This window comes from Natator depressus, chromosome 3 (assembly GCF_965152275.1).
Source record: "Natator depressus isolate rNatDep1 chromosome 3, rNatDep2.hap1, whole genome shotgun sequence".
NCBI classification, from domain to species: domain Eukaryota; kingdom Metazoa; phylum Chordata; order Testudines; family Cheloniidae; genus Natator; species Natator depressus.
Window position 1 is genome coordinate 144,914,244 of NC_134236.1, and position 18,324 is coordinate 144,932,567.

General features: G+C 41.5%; 1 long non-coding RNA gene across 1 annotated transcript; it reads right to left on the bottom strand.

Annotated features, from left to right (window-relative positions):
* Window positions 1-3,591: 3,591 nt before the first annotated feature.
* LOC141984125 (uncharacterized) lies at window positions 3,592-12,727 on the bottom strand. Its single transcript, XR_012638659.1, has 3 exons — window positions 12,610-12,727; window positions 5,322-5,480; window positions 3,592-4,785 (listed from the first exon to the last, which is right to left on the bottom strand). It is a non-coding gene; the product is annotated as an uncharacterized LOC141984125 (long non-coding RNA).
* Between the last annotated feature and the right edge of the window lie 5,597 nt (window positions 12,728-18,324).

Sequence of the window (18,324 nt, forward strand, 5' to 3'; positions counted from 1 at the left end):
TCTCCTGCCTAGGCCCCAGCCATCTTCCCTACCTTGAATACTATTCCCATTACAGAGTAGAGTAGTACTTCAATCTCTCTTCTGGGTTCAACTGGCCACTCTATTCTACTATTGCACACCTAAAGGCATGCCCTAGGCACCTCTGTTCTTCCACAGGCCAGGAGTTTCTGGATCTGTAGAGTCATCAGCTCTGTAGCAGGACTTGAGACCCGCTAACCTCTTGCGGTGGAAAGTAAATCACCAATAAGAGGCCTGTGGGGTCCAGGAGAAGTGGTTAGAGGCTGAGGAGCTTATTTGGAGCCAGAGAAGTGGAAGGGTAAGCTGATTTGGGTTGAGGGGGGGAAAAAAAAGTCTGCAAAATTCCTTTTCATACTGAAAATGATCAAATGGACAAACACGAGAGTGGAATTTCCCCACTGCAAAAATGTGCTATTATTGCAGAGGACACTTCACTATGAGGCAAGACAGAAGTTATCCTGCCCTTAAAATGGACTTCAACTTTTCACACACCCCCCCAAAAAAAATTAAAAATTGATATTAGAACAAAAAGTTCAGATTTGTGCTTTCTCTAGCTTTGCCCGCAGATAATTTTTTTTTAAATGCAATAAATCTTGCTGTAGCCACCAGTGAGGTATTTCTTCCTCCCACCTCTGTCGGTTCATTAAAACTCAGCACAAGTACATTAAGGGACCCCATCACGCTATCAGTTCTTAAGAACTACTCCCCTTTGAGTACCTTCTGCTTAACAAGTGAAGGCACAATGCAGCCCAGAGCTACCAAGTTGCTCACTTGATAAATGTTAGAGGAAATGGGTTATGATCATTGCAGTCTGCCTCTATTGTAGAGTTTCTTACTACTAGGGCTACTATCCACTGACTTTCTAGTTAGTGGTTTTTCCATTAATAAATTTCTTTTGCCTAGAGGAAGGCAGTTGTGAAGAAGTGAACTATGTTTAAGAACTGCCTCTCTTTAACAGCTGGTGCTTCTTCAGTGCCTGCAGCAATTCACAGGGAATGGGCAGGATACCCTGAAGCTGTAGTTTCCTCACAAATGTTCAGCATCACATTATTAGGGGTCAGATCTTCAAGTGAGATAAATTGGCATAGCCCACGGAGTTCAATGAAATGAAGCTGATTTCTAGCTACTGAGAATATGGCCTCGATCTTGTTCTAGATAACTGCACTCAGAAAAAAGAAAAGGAGGACTTGTGGCACCTTAGAGACTAACAAATTTATTTGAGCATAAGCTTTCGTGAGCTACAGCCCACTTCATCGGATGTAGCTCACGAAAGCTTATGCTCAAATAAATTTGTTAGTCTCTAAGGTGCCACAAGTCCTCCTTTTCTTTTTGCAAATACAGACTAACACGGCTGCTACTCTGAAACCTGCACTCAGAAAATCATTTTTATTTCTTGTGGGGGATTGGAATAAGCCAACAATAGAATACTCTGAAATGACGGCTTGCCTGTAGTGACATCTTCTGATACTAGGTTTGAGCTGAACTACCTGGTACAGCTAAGCCCTAACTGCCCCCCCGCCCCATGTTCTATGCCCACTACTGTTGCCACAAGTACTAACAATTTTAGTTTGAACTGTAGCCCTCCTCAGAGCATGTCGTAGTGAGCTTACATGGAAGTGACACAGCTACGGCTAGGCTGCTTGAGGGACATGTTCAAAAGGAAAGGTTGTAAACGCCTTGTTAAGCAAAGGCGGGAAAAAATATCCTTTAGTATTTGTGATGGGTTGTCACCACTGGGGTGCAGTCTGGGAGCTGTGGGAACCAAAGCACCCCTCTAAGACACACAGCTGAGTTGGGGACACAGCTAGCCTCACTCATGCCCTGTTATCACCCAACATGACAGCAGGTGGTGCCACTCACCCAGACTGGGCTACCTGAGTGCAAACAGACACCAGCCAATTTCCCAGCTCCCTAGGCATGCACCCCCCTCTGTAGTATACACCCAAAATTATACCATCTTGCACTGCACAGGGAACTGTACAGCATAAGCTCATAGAGTTCACCCCTCTCTCAATGTGGAGAGGAAATGCAACAGCCCCCTGAGCTAGGATTCCCAAGCACTTCACTCCAAACTTACTGGTTTAGATTAAAACATAAAATGTTTATTAACTACAAAAAGATAGATTTTAAGTGATTATAAGGGATAGCAAACAGATCAAAGCAGATTACCTAGCAAATAAATGAAAATGCAAACTAAACTTAACGCACTAGATAGATTGGATATGAATTAGCAGTTTATAACCCTGACTGATGATACAAACAGGCTTGCAGATTCTCAAGGCACAAGCTGTGCTTGCTTTGCAGCTTGGGATCCCCAACCCCATTCCAAGTCTTTTTCTTTTGGAGCTTCTCTTAGGTGTTTAGTTGCAGGGGGATTGAAGAACCAACAACATCACTCCCTGCCTTATATAGCTTTAACCTATGGTAGGAACCCTTAGTTCCAAACTCAGTTCTCAGACCAGCTTGTGGAAAATCACAGGTCCCCACAATGGAGTCCAGAGTCATGTGGGTTGGTCACATGCCCTTGCAGAGTCAAAGCAGCCATTGCCTACAGGCTGGACGAAACATCCACAGGAAGGCTCATCAGGTGGGGGATAAGCTTGTCCTAGGGCCTATTGTTTTCCCTAACGGCCCATTACCAGATGTCACCCAGGTGTGACAACATGTGAAATATAGACACATAGTCAATATTCATAACCTCAGATACAAAAATGATACATGCATACAACTAGGATAATCCTATTCAGCAAATCATAACTTTTCCAATGACACCATACGTGACCCATCTTGTACAAAATACATCATAATTATGCCATAATCATATAAGATCACTGTGGAGAATATGGGGTGCAGTGTCACAGTACTGTTGTTAACTTCAGGGGCAATTGTGGAATAGCCAGCCTAGCCTCACCAGGTTGAAAGTCTGATTAGCAAGAGGCGTGAGAAGGCAGATAGCACCTTGGCCATCCCCTCCCAAATAGCATCGGTTCTGTCCAAACTCAATTGATCCTGAGCCAACAAGCACTCACATGGGCACCACACTTGTTGAGAGCCTGGGAGATACCACCCTGGTCCAATGAAAAGGCGAGTGAGTGCTGAAGCATCCCCATAGAGATGATACTGTAACACAGAGTATTTCACTGCCTCCCTCAGCCACCTCACATTGATGCTGCAAAGGAAGAGTAACAAGATGGGACTCTTATAAAGAAACAAGGGAGGGACTGAACCACAAAATAGAAGGGTGTTTGGATCTGGGATTCTGGTTCAGACCAGAATAGAATTAGGGGACAGATGTAGAATTGTGATCCAGATGTAGAGTTGTACTTTCTCCAGTTTATACAGATCCAGCACTTGGGAGCACAATCCTGTTGGGAATGAGCACCTAGAATAAGAAACCAAGCACCCTCCTGCACTGAGGCTAATGGGAGCTAAGGGTGCTGAGCACCTCCCAGGAGCTTGATTCAGGAGCATCTTTAGTTCTGACATGTATGAGAAACTCCTAAAACAGATTTGTTCCTGGTACATGGGTTTGTAACATATGGGTTGAGTATCACTTCCCCTCTTATCGTTATGGCCAGACCTACACCTTGTGCATACGCATGAGATTCTGTGGCTGAGCTACATCATCTTCATGACCCAAGAGTTTAATTTTAAGTTTTGAGGTAAAGTTTGTACAGTATGAAAGTAAAGAAGATGGCTCTTAATCTCCACACCGTGGGCGCTGTTAATGTTTCAGTCTCAGCGCTTCTTATGAAGAAGCATGAGCAGAGCTTGGGTAATTCATTAAATACTAAAAATATAAAAATAGCCTCTTGATTTGACAGTAAGTTGAGATTAGTTAAAAAATAAAAGCACCTGCGTTGTCATCATAAACAAAGAATTCAACACTCTTATCCTCTAGCCAAGCTGCTTCCCTAGTCTTATCTTTTAATTAAACCTGAACTTTAGAATAAATGTGACTGGCATGCCGGTTTATTAAATGAAATATCGATGGGTGCCTACTGGATTCAGCCATTAGTATTCTATATCGAGGTTTGTATGTTTGTTTGTTTTTAACTGGATGGTTACATTAAAGAGTACCTTTTCACTGCAGTTCTGGAGTTTAAAGTCATCCATGAGAAGGAAAGAAAATGAAAGCATCTCTTCTTGAAAACTATTTTGGTTTGGACTAACTTTTGTTTTGTGCTGCAAAACTGCACTTACCCACCTGAATTTCCTTAAAACCTGCTTGGACTGTATTAGAACAAAGAATGGTCACAAGAAATGAGAAGTATAATAATCTCTAACTTGGATCAATACTTGACTGGGAGCTTTTAGCATCCTGATTGATTCTCCTGGAGCATCCGCAACATTCTTCCATCAGCAGGGCTGGGTTTCAAAGGATCTTTATATACTGCAATAAAACACCTGCAGCTGGCCCATGTCCACAGAGCTATAAAATAGCAATGTAGACATTTGGGCTCGGGCTAGAGCCCAGGTTCTTGACTGTGGGTTCTTGAACCTGGGTGGGTAGATGGAGCACTATCTGCTGCCCAAGGCAGTCAGCAGCCAGTCTCCTCCCCACAGAGTGGCTGGTTCTCCTTCCTCATCTGGTACCACTGTAGTCAGCTGCAGTCAGCCACCATCCTCCATACCTGATGTTTCCATATGCATCCTCTTGATTAAGTCATCATGCTCCCAGGTGCTACACAGATGATCTACCTCATCCTGCAGCTCTTTACCTGGTTCCTGAGGGACTCCAGCAACAGACATTTCTCATACCGTGTGCTTAAAGATAAATATGTGGTTAAGTGCTTTTCTGGATGGAGGCCTAAATACACACAATTAATAGATTAATTAGAAGAGGATCAAGATTAGTTCACAAACAAGTAATTGACCTAAACAGGAGCTAAATTTCTTAATAGGACAGGGTAGTCAGAAATCCAGTGTAGCAAATAAAAACTTTGTTCTAAAATTTTAAAAATTAAAAGCCAAGTTCTGCCTTCAGATGTGCACATTAAAATCCTATTGAATTCAATACACCATGTCTTGTCATTTAACACCACATCACTGTTGTAAGCTTGTAATAACCCATTCTATCCTAATGTAAACCTAATATATTGATCTAATAGACAACCTCATGATTAGCAATCAGAATAAAATAAGCATTAAAGAAGGAATTGCTAATGGGAATAAACAGGCCTGTTTCCAGTGCCTTTGTGCAAACACTAGGAGCACAGTTAATTAGCAGACGGAATTGGAAATAATTATGCATTAATAAAAGTATGATCTTGTGGCAAGTACAGAAGCAGGTTGAAACTCACCAAGAGACAATGAATGTGGAACTCCAGGATGCCATTCTGACAGTATTCCAGCCTGATCCTCTTGCTCATCGTCACTCGGGCTCCATGGGACCATTTGCATGGGTGAGGACGATCACATATAAACGCTGCAGGAGCAACCTCTAGCTTTTCAGAGTATAACTACATTAAGCAGAGAAGTGCAGAAGTTTTTTATGCAGACAGATATACTTCTGGTATTTATACAGGCTGTCTACAATGATGGCAGTGTGTAGAGTACATACACGGCACCTCCCTCTCCCTCCACCACCCACCACTGGTCTAAATAGCAGCGTAGCGGGTGAAGCACTGCTTAAGTGAGTAAAGACATGCCAAGACCTTAGGGTATATACCTTACACAGCTCTCCACATGGCTAAGCATTACCTCACCTGCCTACACTGCTATTTTTAGCAGTGCAGTTCCCCATGGGGGCGGGGGAGCTGCGGGAACAGTTCACCACTACCTCTCCCCTGCCAGAGTTTTTCCTTCATGCAGTGACAAGCTCTGGCAGCTGGGTGCTGCCTCCTCCCTGCAAGAGCCATTCACTGCCCGTGTAGCTACACACAGTAGTATGTAGCCTGCTTTTCACTGTGGTGAGTTGCTCCGTGTACCCTGCACACTGCTGCAAGTGTAGATAAGGCCACTGATACTCTTGATTTCTTAATCTGAAATATTAAGGTTTCTTAATCATTAATAGGTTTTAGGGGGTTGTGTGACCACCTTCCATTTTGCACTAGCTCAGGGAGGTGTCCCATAATTTCTGGGAGATGAGTCTTGATTTTTTTCTCCCTCGTCTAGCTTGGGCTCATGTTATGGGAAAAGGGTTGGGCACCAACTATTGCTCTATAGGGTGAAAGTCTCTTTTAATACATCATCCTTTTGTGGGAGAGGGGGGAAAAGTGCCAATAGGAAAAAATCATTTCCACACAACATGTTTCAGAGTAACAGCCGTGTTAGTCTGTATTCGCAAAAAGAAAAGGAGTACTTGTGGCACCTTAGAGACTAACCAATTTATTTGAGCATAAGCTTTCGTGAGCTACAGCTCACTTCATCGGATGAAGTGAGCTGTAGCTCACGAAATCTTATGCTCAAATAAATTGGTTAGTCTCTAAGGTGCAACCAATTTATTTGAGCATAAGCTTTCATGAGCTACAGCTCACTTCATCGGATGAAGTGAGCTGTAGCTCATGAAAGCTTATGCTCAAATAAATTGGTTAGTCTCTAAGGTGCCACAAGTACTCCTTTTCTTTTTTCCACACAACAGTTTAGAGAAACCCAGTGATGATGAATAAATTGTGTTGAGAATATTTTATAGGGGTACAACTATTGAGCATCTGTACTTCAAAGCCATGGGAAATATCATGGGGGTAGATGTGTTAGGAAGATAAGCAGTGAAAGCGGGGAATGTTTTAGAGATATTTTTAAAAGGGAAACATCTCAAAAGCAAACCACATGTTAGAGTTTGAGGGGTGTCAAGGAAAATTCTACAACAACTTAAAAAATACAAGGTTGATCATTTAAAACAAATACATGCAGCTTAAAGTAGACTTGAAAGAACTGGAGCATATGAAATCATTGTACTTTACAGGAATGGAAAAGAGCTGGGAATGATAGAAACAGATCATAAAATGAGAGAGAAAAAAGGAAACAAAATAATGGTACTCATGAGAATTTTATAAATACATGCAGACAAACAGAAAAACTTAAAGCAAAGTAGGAGCATGCCAAAATGAGAAAAGGTGAGTGTTGAGATGAGGAAGCAAATGAAGATTCCAAAATAGCTGAAGAAGTTATCAGCTATAGGTAGGCCCCTACCAAACTCATGACCATGAAAAATGCATCTCGGACCGTGAAATCTGGTCTCTCCCTGTGAAATCTAGTCTTTGTGTGCTTTTACCCTATACTATACAGATTTCACGGGGGGAGACCAGCGTTTCTCAAATTGAGGATCCTGATCCAAAAGGGAGTTACAGGGGGGTCGCGGTATTGCCACCCTTACTTCTGCACAGCTGCCTTCAGAGCTGGGTGGCCAGAGTATAGCGGCGGCTGACTGAGGGCCCAGATCTGCAGGCAGCAGCACAGAAGTAAGGGTGGCAATACCATAGCATGCCATCCTTACTTCTGCTCTGCTGCTGGCTCTGCCTTCACTGCTGGGCTCCCCTCCAGCAGCCACCGCTCTCCAGCAGCCCAGCTCTTAAAGCAGTGCTGCCGCCAGCAGCAGCGCAGAAGGAAGGGGAGCAGTACCGTAACTCCCCGACAGTAACCTTATGACCACCCCACAGCTCCTTCTTGGGTCAGGATCCCTACAATTACAACACTGTGAAAATTCAGATTTAAATAGCCGAAATCATGAAATTTACTATTTTAAAAATCCTATGACCGTCACATTGACCAAAATGGACCATGAATTTGATAGGGCGCTAGCTATATGTTCTCTCTCTGCAAAACAACTGGTCAGTGATGGCAAGGAAATCAAATCAGAATGGGCTCTGCAGGAAGCAACTGGCAACAAAACTGAAGAACAAGAGAGAAAAGGGTAAACAAAGACATGTTTTATTGAGAATTTTACAAAACAGAATGCTGAATTAGCAGAGTAACACAAGATTCGCTTAAGTGGAAAATGAGCAGAAGAAATCTTGAAAATCCTAAAAAATAATTTTCAATAACTCCAGGAGAGATTCTTGATACTGAAGGAAAGGCAAATAAGGTTTACATATAAACGAAGACTCAGAAAAACTACCGTCTAACTAGCCTAACCTTTATTTTGAGGAAAATATTCAAACAGAAGAAGGAAATGCTTGGAAATATGGTGCACTGACAACCAATACATTTTAAAAAGCTTTTATGTTAAATATGCAACTATTTTTAAGTGCTACCAAGCACATATAAGTGCACTGTTTGATAATGGCTCATGAGACCTCACTTAAGAAATTAAATTGGCTTGGATACGGACACTGTCACAAGGAAGGAGTACTAACACTTAGATCATCTGAGCCTCTGCACCTCAGCCTTCATTCAGCCAAAAATCCCACCATCTATATGAGCAAGTGTTGAAAATCCCACCATATTTAATATTATATTTTTCAAAAGGGCTCAGTGTGGTGGTAACTGTGTTCCATTGAAGTCCCATTGATTTCAATTGGGAAAAAAGTTAGGCCTATGGAGTGGTGGGTTTTGTTTTTTTTTAATATCCCACTCGCAGAGTACAAGCCCACTGAAATTCAAGCACTTATTTTATGCAGCCCTCTATCGCACAGATCCACGTTAGTTTTGGCAGGGGACATTTTGGCCAAGGGAATAATGCTCTCTCGAGACAACATTGCAAGCTTTAAAGAAGGAATTACCAAGCCCCTCTAACGTTTTTTCTTCAAGAATGACATTTTTATACTTGAAGGATCTTTTCCATGCAAGAGACCATGAAAGTGCAAAAATTCTCTTTCATGGCATCAAACAGAACAAAGACAATACTGAAGTTGGAAAATGTGGTCTAAGTCACATGTCCTAGGTGACCAAGCACTCTGCCTTTAAAATCAGCACACAAAAGGTGTCATAAGATACCAGCAAGAAAGGAAATCCATTATAGACCCAATTAGGGTATTATATACTACGTAGGACCTGTCTACACAAATGTTTATTTTGCAGCAAGCTGGGGTGTGAATTTACCCCATACTATCTGCCCATGCTGATGTGTGCTAACAGTTTGTTAATGTTAGTTGATCTACTCATATTTCAAAATAGGGTAGATCAATTTGTACTATTGAACTTTTAGTGTGTGTCAGCAGGATCCACATGGACAGTTGGTGTGCAGCTGGACACTGCTGGGTAGATTCACACCCCCACGTGCTGCAAACTGAATATTTGTATAGAAAGCTCTCACAGTATTCTAGTCAGGTTCTTATACCTATTTTTAGATTTCATGTACAAATATGTTTGAATTCCTTTTCCCCCAAGATAACAGTTCAGAATACATCAATTATAATTATTATGCTGAAATGAATTTGTAGTTCAAGGCAATGTATTATCTCTCTTTTCCAGGGTTGGATTACCTTTCTTGGGAAAGGAACAAATAGCTGCAGATGTAATGTTGTTAATCATGATAATATATAAATTAAACCGCTTGTCAGGATTACTCTTTTTATTATTTTGCTTTGCAGACACAGTAAATATCTCCTCTAAATTTCCTTTGTAGATTTTTGTTTCCTCAGCCAGTTTCAAAATGAAAATTATAGCTATTCCTGTAAACAGTGAAAATCGTCTGCAGTCCTGATGAGAACTTCATGATTTGTTGTGTGAAATATGAGGAAATATAGAATCTCCAGCCATGTTTTTCAAAACATTCCCACCATACACCAGGAAGCTTCATGTTTTCCTTTCAGCAAGGCAGGTGCACCTTATAAAATATAGACAAATTTTTTTATTGTCACGGGCCATGGCCATCTTCAAATTGAGTGTCACTACTAAATCTTAGAGGAGTCTCAGACTAAAATGTACATAAAGTTTTAAATCCTGTCCCATGGATTTTTGCTGTTCACTCCAGCTCTTATGACGCCTGAAAGCTAATACATCTGTGGAATGATGGAAATGCCATATACTGAAAAATACTCTTCTCCCCCTCAGTGGCCATTATGCTTTTGGGAATATAGGCTCACATATACAAGAAACACTCTCTGCATCTCCTACATAACTCTTTGTTGGTAACATAAAAATACGACTTTGTTTTGAGGTATCTGTCCTCACAATTTGTTTTCAATAACTAAAAGGCACCTTCTTGGGAACCTTGGGGTTTAACTCAAAGTCAAAAAGCAAAGTGTTTCACCAAGTTTTGAGAGTAAGCTTGTTTCTTTAACACAGACACCTCAGCTCCTACACCCAGCCCTCTCCTCACACAAATATTGGACTCTTTTGGTTTCTATTTGTCTGAGAATGCAGTAGGAAAAAAAAACAAATAAATGAGACCTAAAACTCTGAACCAAAGATCCATTAAAGTCAGTGGAAAGAATCCCATTGATTTCAAGGGTCTTTGGGTCTGGCCCTACATTAACATATTCAGCTCTGCATTTGGGTGCTCATTTTGACAGCAGACCAACCAAATATCCACCTGCATTAAGTACTTAACTGCAGTTTTGAGTTTTCAGATGCAGAGCTGGGCAACTTAACATAAGCACCCGGTGGCCTCCCCATCCGTAAATAACACAATCATACACAGAAGCTGTTGTTGAAACAATAGCTTAAATCTGCTTCCTGTTTATGAATATGCACAGGGTGGGGTGAATAAACTTGGAAATCATACACCAGATTTTTCACAGGGAATAAATGCTGAGGAGGCCGAAGGCCAAGGAGTTTGTTTCCCCATGTGATAGTTAGTACTGAATTAATAGGATGCCGATTCCCCCACACACCTGGAGGAATGAGTTCACTTTTAGCAAAATGGAAGTAAAGAAAACAAAGGTTCAGAGGGATGAAAGGGAAAACATGAAGGAGAAAATGAGCCTAAAGAGGAATGGATTTAAAATTTTCCATCAAAACTGGTTTTTGACAGAAAATCGGGGATTTGATTAACTTTTTAATTAAAAATACCTGATTTCTGTGAAGAGAAAAAGAAAGTAGAAATATTTAATCTGAAAACCAAAAGATTTTGGCTGAAAATGGAAGGTTTTATCCAAAATCTTTTGTTTTTCATCTGAAATATTTCAGTTTTTGCATCATAGCTGAAAACTCAAACATTTCCCCAGTGTCTGGGGGGAGGAGGGGAAGAGTAGGGAATTGGACTAGCTCTAGTCTAAAGATTTCATTTAAAATTTTTTTCCTTTTGTGTGACAGTCCCATTTTCTTTGCTTGTCACATTTTTCCCTTCTCTTTCATGCAGATGTTGGATTTTCTTACTCATTTGACAGAAGTGAGGTGAGGGCTTTGTTGCTAGCAAGCATCTTGAAGAGACTTAGAAAAGACGCCAATGAGAACAAAGAGATTATAGTAGTCAAAGTGGTTATTTTTGCTTATTCTGTGTATGGGTCTGTACAAATGACAATGGAGAGATTATGAGAGTCCCTGCACTCTGGCTAACAAGGGCTGTCAGCCAGTCAAATCACAGAGATTTGCATAATAGACAGTTACTGAGACAAATTGTCTACTGGTGACACTTGGACCAGTGAGTCAAGATACGGTTATTACTTCAAAATATGGAAACACCATTAAATTATCACTATAGAAACTGTACATCATCCCTGCATTCTGACAGCAACAAATTGATTTCAATGTAATTATTTTACGTAGGAATATCGGAATTTCCATACTGGATCAGACCTGGGTCCATCTAGTGTAGTATCCTGTCTCTAACAGTGGCCAGCACTCACTACTTTACATGATAGTGCAAGAAACCCCTCAGTATTCAGATGTGGGATAATCTGCTCCCCAAGGAAGTCACCTCCCAAGCCTAATAGGGAGAGATTGGCTTAAATCCTGAAGCATGAGGTTTTACATCCCTTCAGGAACTTTTTATTAATATTTACTTTTGGAATTCTGGATATTGTTATTATCTATATACATGTCCAATCCCAATTTGAGTCTCGCTAATTCCTTGGCCTCAGTAACATCCCATAGCACAACTGAGTTCCACAATCCAATTACCTACTGGGTGAAAAAGCATTCCCTTTTTATCAGTTATGACTTTGAAAATGAAGTGTGGCATTCACTGTCCCTTTGTTCTTGAATTTCTCTCACACCCCCTCACCCCCACCTACCTACCTCCACATAAAGGTAAAACAAGAATCTTGTGCCTTTGGATTATGAATTGATCAACATTGTGGCCATTTTCAGTTCTTATTACGATTTTTGCCATGGGGATAACGTGAAATAAAGAATAAGTTGGGGGAATAAACTAAAACAACTTTCTAAGAGTTCACAGCAGAAAACAGCACTTAATTCCTTGTGAAAAAGTAATACAAATAATAATTGTGTTTGACACTCAGCATTACAATGGATGGGGGGAGGGATAGCGCAGCAGTTTGAGCATTGGCCTGCTAAACCCAGGGTTGTGAGTTCAATCCTTGAGGGGGCCATTTAGGGATCTGGGGCAAAAACTGGGGCTTGGTCCTGCTTTGAGCAAGGGGTTGAACTAGATGACCTCCTGAGGTCCCTTCTCAACCCTGATATTCTATGATGCAGGAAAGTGAGAGGAGGGGGAAAAAATGAAACTATCCCAAAGGGATAGTTGATTATTTACATATGTCAAACAATCTTAATTATTATACCATAAAAAAGCAGGTTTCTCACCTTTATCAAATCTTGCTCATCTCTCTGTATGGGTAGCTTTAGTTGCAACACCGGGCAATCTCATGATCTAACATGCCATTTCAGCTTCTACCCAGAACAGCATGCAGCTAGCAGAGCCAGCTTGAGGCCAAAAGTGAGGAATGCCTCCTATGGTTTTGCAGCTAAGGGACAATTCAGGCATGCAGAGACTCCCCACAGTGCTGAGTTAATGCTAATGTCTTTATGTAAGCCCCTGAGGAAATTCAAAAAAGTAAAAGATCTGGCTGGTTGCAAGTGTGATTTTTCTCTCTCTCTTTTTCTCTCTCTGCAACCTGTAGACAATACAGCTGTGTTCAAGGTTAAAGTACAAGTGGCATATTATGGCTACACTGTGAGGCAGGATATATATATATATATATATATATATATTTAAAAATCATGAAAACAAGTTTCATTTCCTAGGCAAAAAATGAAAACAAAGTTCTGTCTAAAGCTTTTAGAGCTGCATGAGCCTTGGCAAACCTGCCTGCAAGCAAAGCAATCTTGGTTTTGTTTTGCTTTAAATAGAGCTTTGAGTGTGCCAGGAATGAAAGCCTGGAGTAATAAATCAGCTTTAAAGGGGCTTTGCTGGGACTCACAAATTTTAAATAAGTTCAGATATGAACTAAGGCACACAATTTATTTCCCAAATAACAGGCTAGAAGCACCATAATCCTGGGAAAATGAGGTGAGAAATCAAATGCCATCCTAACAGGAAGGTCATTCTTAACAGACGTCACCAAACCATGGATTTAACTGCTTGTTAATTTGTTTGGTGAATACTTTATTGCTAAATCCATGATTCTGTACTTTCCTCTTTCCGTCACAGTCTCTCTGATACATACATCCTGTATAAAATCATATATATGTCTCATTTCAGTTTGTCACAACTAGCATTCCCCCCTTCACTCTCACTACACACACTGTACCATCCAACCTCAGATTGGCAGAGGGCTAGCAGGTTAAATTAACTACTCACCTGCTTGTCTCTACTTAGGAGTTACTAATTAAAGCTAAACTTAGGTTAGCAACTCTGTTATGACTATATAGTTACAGGTGAATTTAAAGTGAAATTAGAAGCTGTTTTGAGTTGTGCTTGGCTTAATGTGTGATGCTTTGCATGTGTTGTAAGGAAATGGGTTGTGTGTGAATCATCATTGGCTTGGATGGTACAGGTTATACTAGGGAATGACCAAACTGATAGCCACATCATCCCTTTTTTCTGTGGATGTTAAGAGAGAAAATTCTTTTTACCACCTCTGTCTGACTACTCTTTTACATAGCCCATTTCCAGGATGGAACTGAAACAAGTATCCTTAAGTTAAGTGAGTTGAAGTCATTAGTCTATTATATCAACTCTGGGTAATCTCCTCAACATATTCATCACCCTCTGTTATATTAGTATGAACCTTCTTTATGGGATGACATGTCCCTCAACTGAAGGCACATACAGTGATCCCAGGCCTTATGTCTCAGCCGCAAAGGGAATTTGGGGGCCTGATCCAAAACCCATTGAATGTAATAGGAGTCATTTGGTTGACTTTAATCGGCTTTGGAACAAGGCCTTTCACCTTTTGGAATGAAACGAGGGTGCTGGTTACTCATAAATGCACATCACCTGGAGACTTTCTGGCATGGTTTTTAGGCCTGTGCTTTGTCAGAATTCAGAATGCGAGTTTAGGTTCATCACTAAGCCAATGGCCATGAAGTCTCAGGGGTTTGTTTCTCGATTTTCACAAACATTGTTACTTCTACCATAGGCTACATACTGTCATTTTTAGTGCTTATGTCAAAGAAATTCAGGTGTTAATCCCAGATGGATCACTGTGTACTGAGACGCTGCAAAGTCTTTGAAAGTTACTAGAACAGGTGTTTTGAAGGATAAGAACATCACATTGAAGCAGGAAAAAAAGTCATATCATATAGGTTTTGCTTCAAGAGTCACTTCTGCTGAGCAGATTTTCTTGCACTCTCCAAAGTTAGCATGTGGCTTCACCTTGTCTTATCATTTTTAAAGCCACTCTAACATTCCCACAGGCTACAAGGCTAACAACCTGGAGAATGAAAAAAAAAATATATAAAACAACTGCAAAGGCAGTGGCAGGGCAGTCATCAGTGCCTCTGTAGAAACTGTAGAAACTGCTAAACGGGGCATCAAACCCAATATCTGCCAGGAACTAGAAGGAGGTTAGTGACATGTTTCGTATAGGCCACTGAATCATGATCAAGGCATAACAACTTCCCGTTGAATCAGTAGTATGGAGGTGAAAAAGTGCCATATTGAATTACTAATGCCCTACACCAGCCAGTCTTGTGTTTTCATTTCCTCCTGTTAACTGGCCTTAGAACCCTTAAGCAGCCGGCTGCTTTTAGGATTAGGATTTCTGGCCCCACTCAGGAGCCCACACCTCCAACCCAGAACCCACACACCCAGCCCAGAGCCTATGCCCCATCCCACCCCAACCACCTGCCCCAGACTGGGGTCCCCTCCCACACTCCAAATCCCTTGGCCCCAACCCTCAGCCCAGAGCTCCCCCCTGCACCCGAAACCCCTCATCACTGGACCTCTCACACCCCAACCCCCTACCCCAGCCCAATGAAAATGAATGAGTAAGTGAGGTTGGGGAGAGCAAGCAATGGAGGGAGGGGGGATGGAGTGAGCGGGGATGGGGCCTCAGATAAAGGGCAGGGTAAGGGTATTTGGTTTTCTGCAAATAGAAAGTTAGCAACCCTATTTATGATTCATAGCCCAGTGGCTAGAACACAAACTTTAGACCTGGGACACCCAGGTTCAATTCCCCCTCCTGCTGCCAGAGGATAGGAGGAGAGGATTTGAAAAAGGGTCTCCCACCTCTGAGGTGAGTGCTCCAAACACGGAGATATGGGATATTATGATGTAGGGCTCCCTCTCTCTCCTGTTGAAGCTGTCCCACTATGGAAAGATTGGGTGGAGCAGGAGGACTGGACCTGGAGTCTCCCCCATCCCAAGTGGGTGCCCTAACCACTGGACTACAGCGGCATTCTCTCTCTCTGTCCCAATGACTACTGAAGTGTTTATCCACAGGGGAACAGTCACTGGGCCAGAGAGAGCGAGTGTGAGAATTACTTTCTAAAGGCTCTGGCACAGATGAGGAAATTGACCCTGGGTCTCCCCCCATCCCAGTGCTCTAATCACTGGGCTGGAAGTTAAGGTGTGTAGCAGCACCATCTCCTCCAGCTAAAGTGACCAGATATCAAGTGTGAAAAAATCAGGATGGAGTGGGAGGAGAGGGGGGAGTAATAGGTGCCTATTATAAGGAAAGCCCTGAATATCAGGACTGTGCCTATAAAATCAGGACACCTGGCCCAGCTGTTTTATGTGGAGTGAAGCAGGCACCCCACTCATTCCCGCAAGAAATGTTTTGGTGCCTAAGCTGCCTGACTTCAGTCAGTGAGTTCCCATTTGTGCATTGCTAAGTGGAAGGACGTGCCTCCCTGAAACCAAGACTGAGGTGCCTATCTCTGAGAGAGCGGGGCATGGCTTAGGACACACCCTAATTGTCAGCATCTCCAACTGGCTAATTTAGGCAGGAAGCTGTCTAGCACGCTGGGCTTGTGAATCTTATTCTAAAGCGCCTCTCTCTTGTCATTCATTGCAAAGGGAGCCTAAGTGCCAAACTCAGCTTTGTGGATCTCAGCGCTGTTCCTGTGATTTATTAGGCACCTAAAAGTTAAGTGCTGTGAGACTCAGTGGTGCAATGCCTAAGTCCCTTTGTGGATCCCGCACTGGGGGTTTACGTCATGTCCATTACGATTTGCACTCAGGCATGTTGTTAGGGACTCCCTATGCTAGGTTCTTCACAAGTTTACCATCAGTTCAAGTATGCACAAGTCAAAGAATGTGTTGGAAATTTTCGTTGCCTACATGCATAATGGAATTCCCACTCCCAACCATGCTGCAAAGTGTAGTTGCATACTGTATCCAGTAATGCTCTGGGAATTTTATTGCATAGATGCTGCCGATTTGTTTCTGTGTTTTCTGAATCTGTGCGCAGGGTTGCCTTTGGTCTGTTTTTTTTTTCTTTCTGATTTTGCAACATGGGTTTGCACCTCTGGGCTATCATAATCTAGCCACTCACAACAGCAAATTGCAGTGAAGTTGGAAGTCAGATTAATTAAATTGGGAACAAATACATTTCAAACATGAAAAGAGGCAAGTCGATGAGAATGATGGGAATATACAGTAACCAGATAAAAATGGTTACTTTTTTCTTTATAAAATGATCTCGTATAGTGTGCCAGAAAACAATTAATCAGAACAGCCATGGAAAAAAGAATAATTAACCCCCTCCCCCACCTTCTAAACCAGATCATTTGTTTGCATTCCAACAGATGCATAAGCCATATTTTTAGCATCTAAATTCATCTTATTTCTCCTTTTATCACACGAGAGGTAGGAAAGGGAAAGGAAAGAAAAACTAGAGATCAATTAAAAAGTATGAGAGGAGAGAGGAGAAGTAGAGGTGTTAAGGAGGCAGCAGGGAGACCATGGGTTTGATCCTATAAGATAATGTACACTTTGGAGTACTCATTATCTTGCAGGTTTAAGCCCCAAGTGAGGATCCAGTGGGCACAGAAATCAGCACCTGATAGATGAACTGTCATGTGATCTTCAGAATAGCTTTTAAAGATTGATTCAGAGGCAGAAACATATGCTTCAAATTATAATTTTACAATTCCATCCTTAATGTTTTTCATACCATTTTGTTGTTAGATTGGATTAGTTTGCAATTTAGAATATTGCAGACATCCACACATTGCCTTGATACGATGACAGCATTTTCCTGCAGGTCTCACTTGTGAAGAGAAGCAACACACTTAGGGAATTCGTGGGATTTTTTCCTAGCAGTATGTCTATTTAAATATTTGAAGAGGAAAACTGGATGAAAGAGCAATTACTTCTAGAATCTGAATATATCTCCCTGCTGACTGAAGTCAGTCACTGAACTTTACCTCAAATCAAATACTTTCAGATATGTAATCACTAAAACTTTCAGCTTTTTGTTTGAGACACTCACTCAGAATCATGATTTAGTGTTTTGCACTTAAACAGATCATGAGACCAAATTTGTCTTCATTAAACCTGATTTCAAAGTATTTTTCTGCTTTTACAGTTTGCCAGATGTGCTTCTTCAGTATATTTACAGACTAATTTTATAAAGGTAGATGGATAAAAAAATTGGTTTTCAGGCAGGAAACTCTCCAGGTCTTGGAGACTATTGCCCTTACCATGACCAGTGACTACAAAACAAGTATTTTGCATTCTACTGTGTTAGACCTGCAGCTGGCTTTGTTGTTGTTGTTTATGCAATATGGTGTTGAGCTAAACCTTCTGGACTTACTTAGCTAGGGCCCAAACCTGTGAGGTTCTGAAAACCCTTTATTTCCACTAGATTTATTTGTTGTGAAGGATACTCTGAACCTCACAGAATTGGGTCCCTAATGAGTTACAGTTACTACCCTAGAATTCACTGCCACAAAGCCCCCTGAATAACATTTGTAATGTCCGTTGTGCACTGAAGGCAGAATGACTCCTGGTGCTTCCTTTGGGGTAATATAGCTGGGCAACTTCCCAACTCTGTGCTGTGCCTTACAGGCACAATTGAGCCCGCAGTTATCTAGGTGAGTCTCTTCTAGGTTTCCATAATAGTACTATAT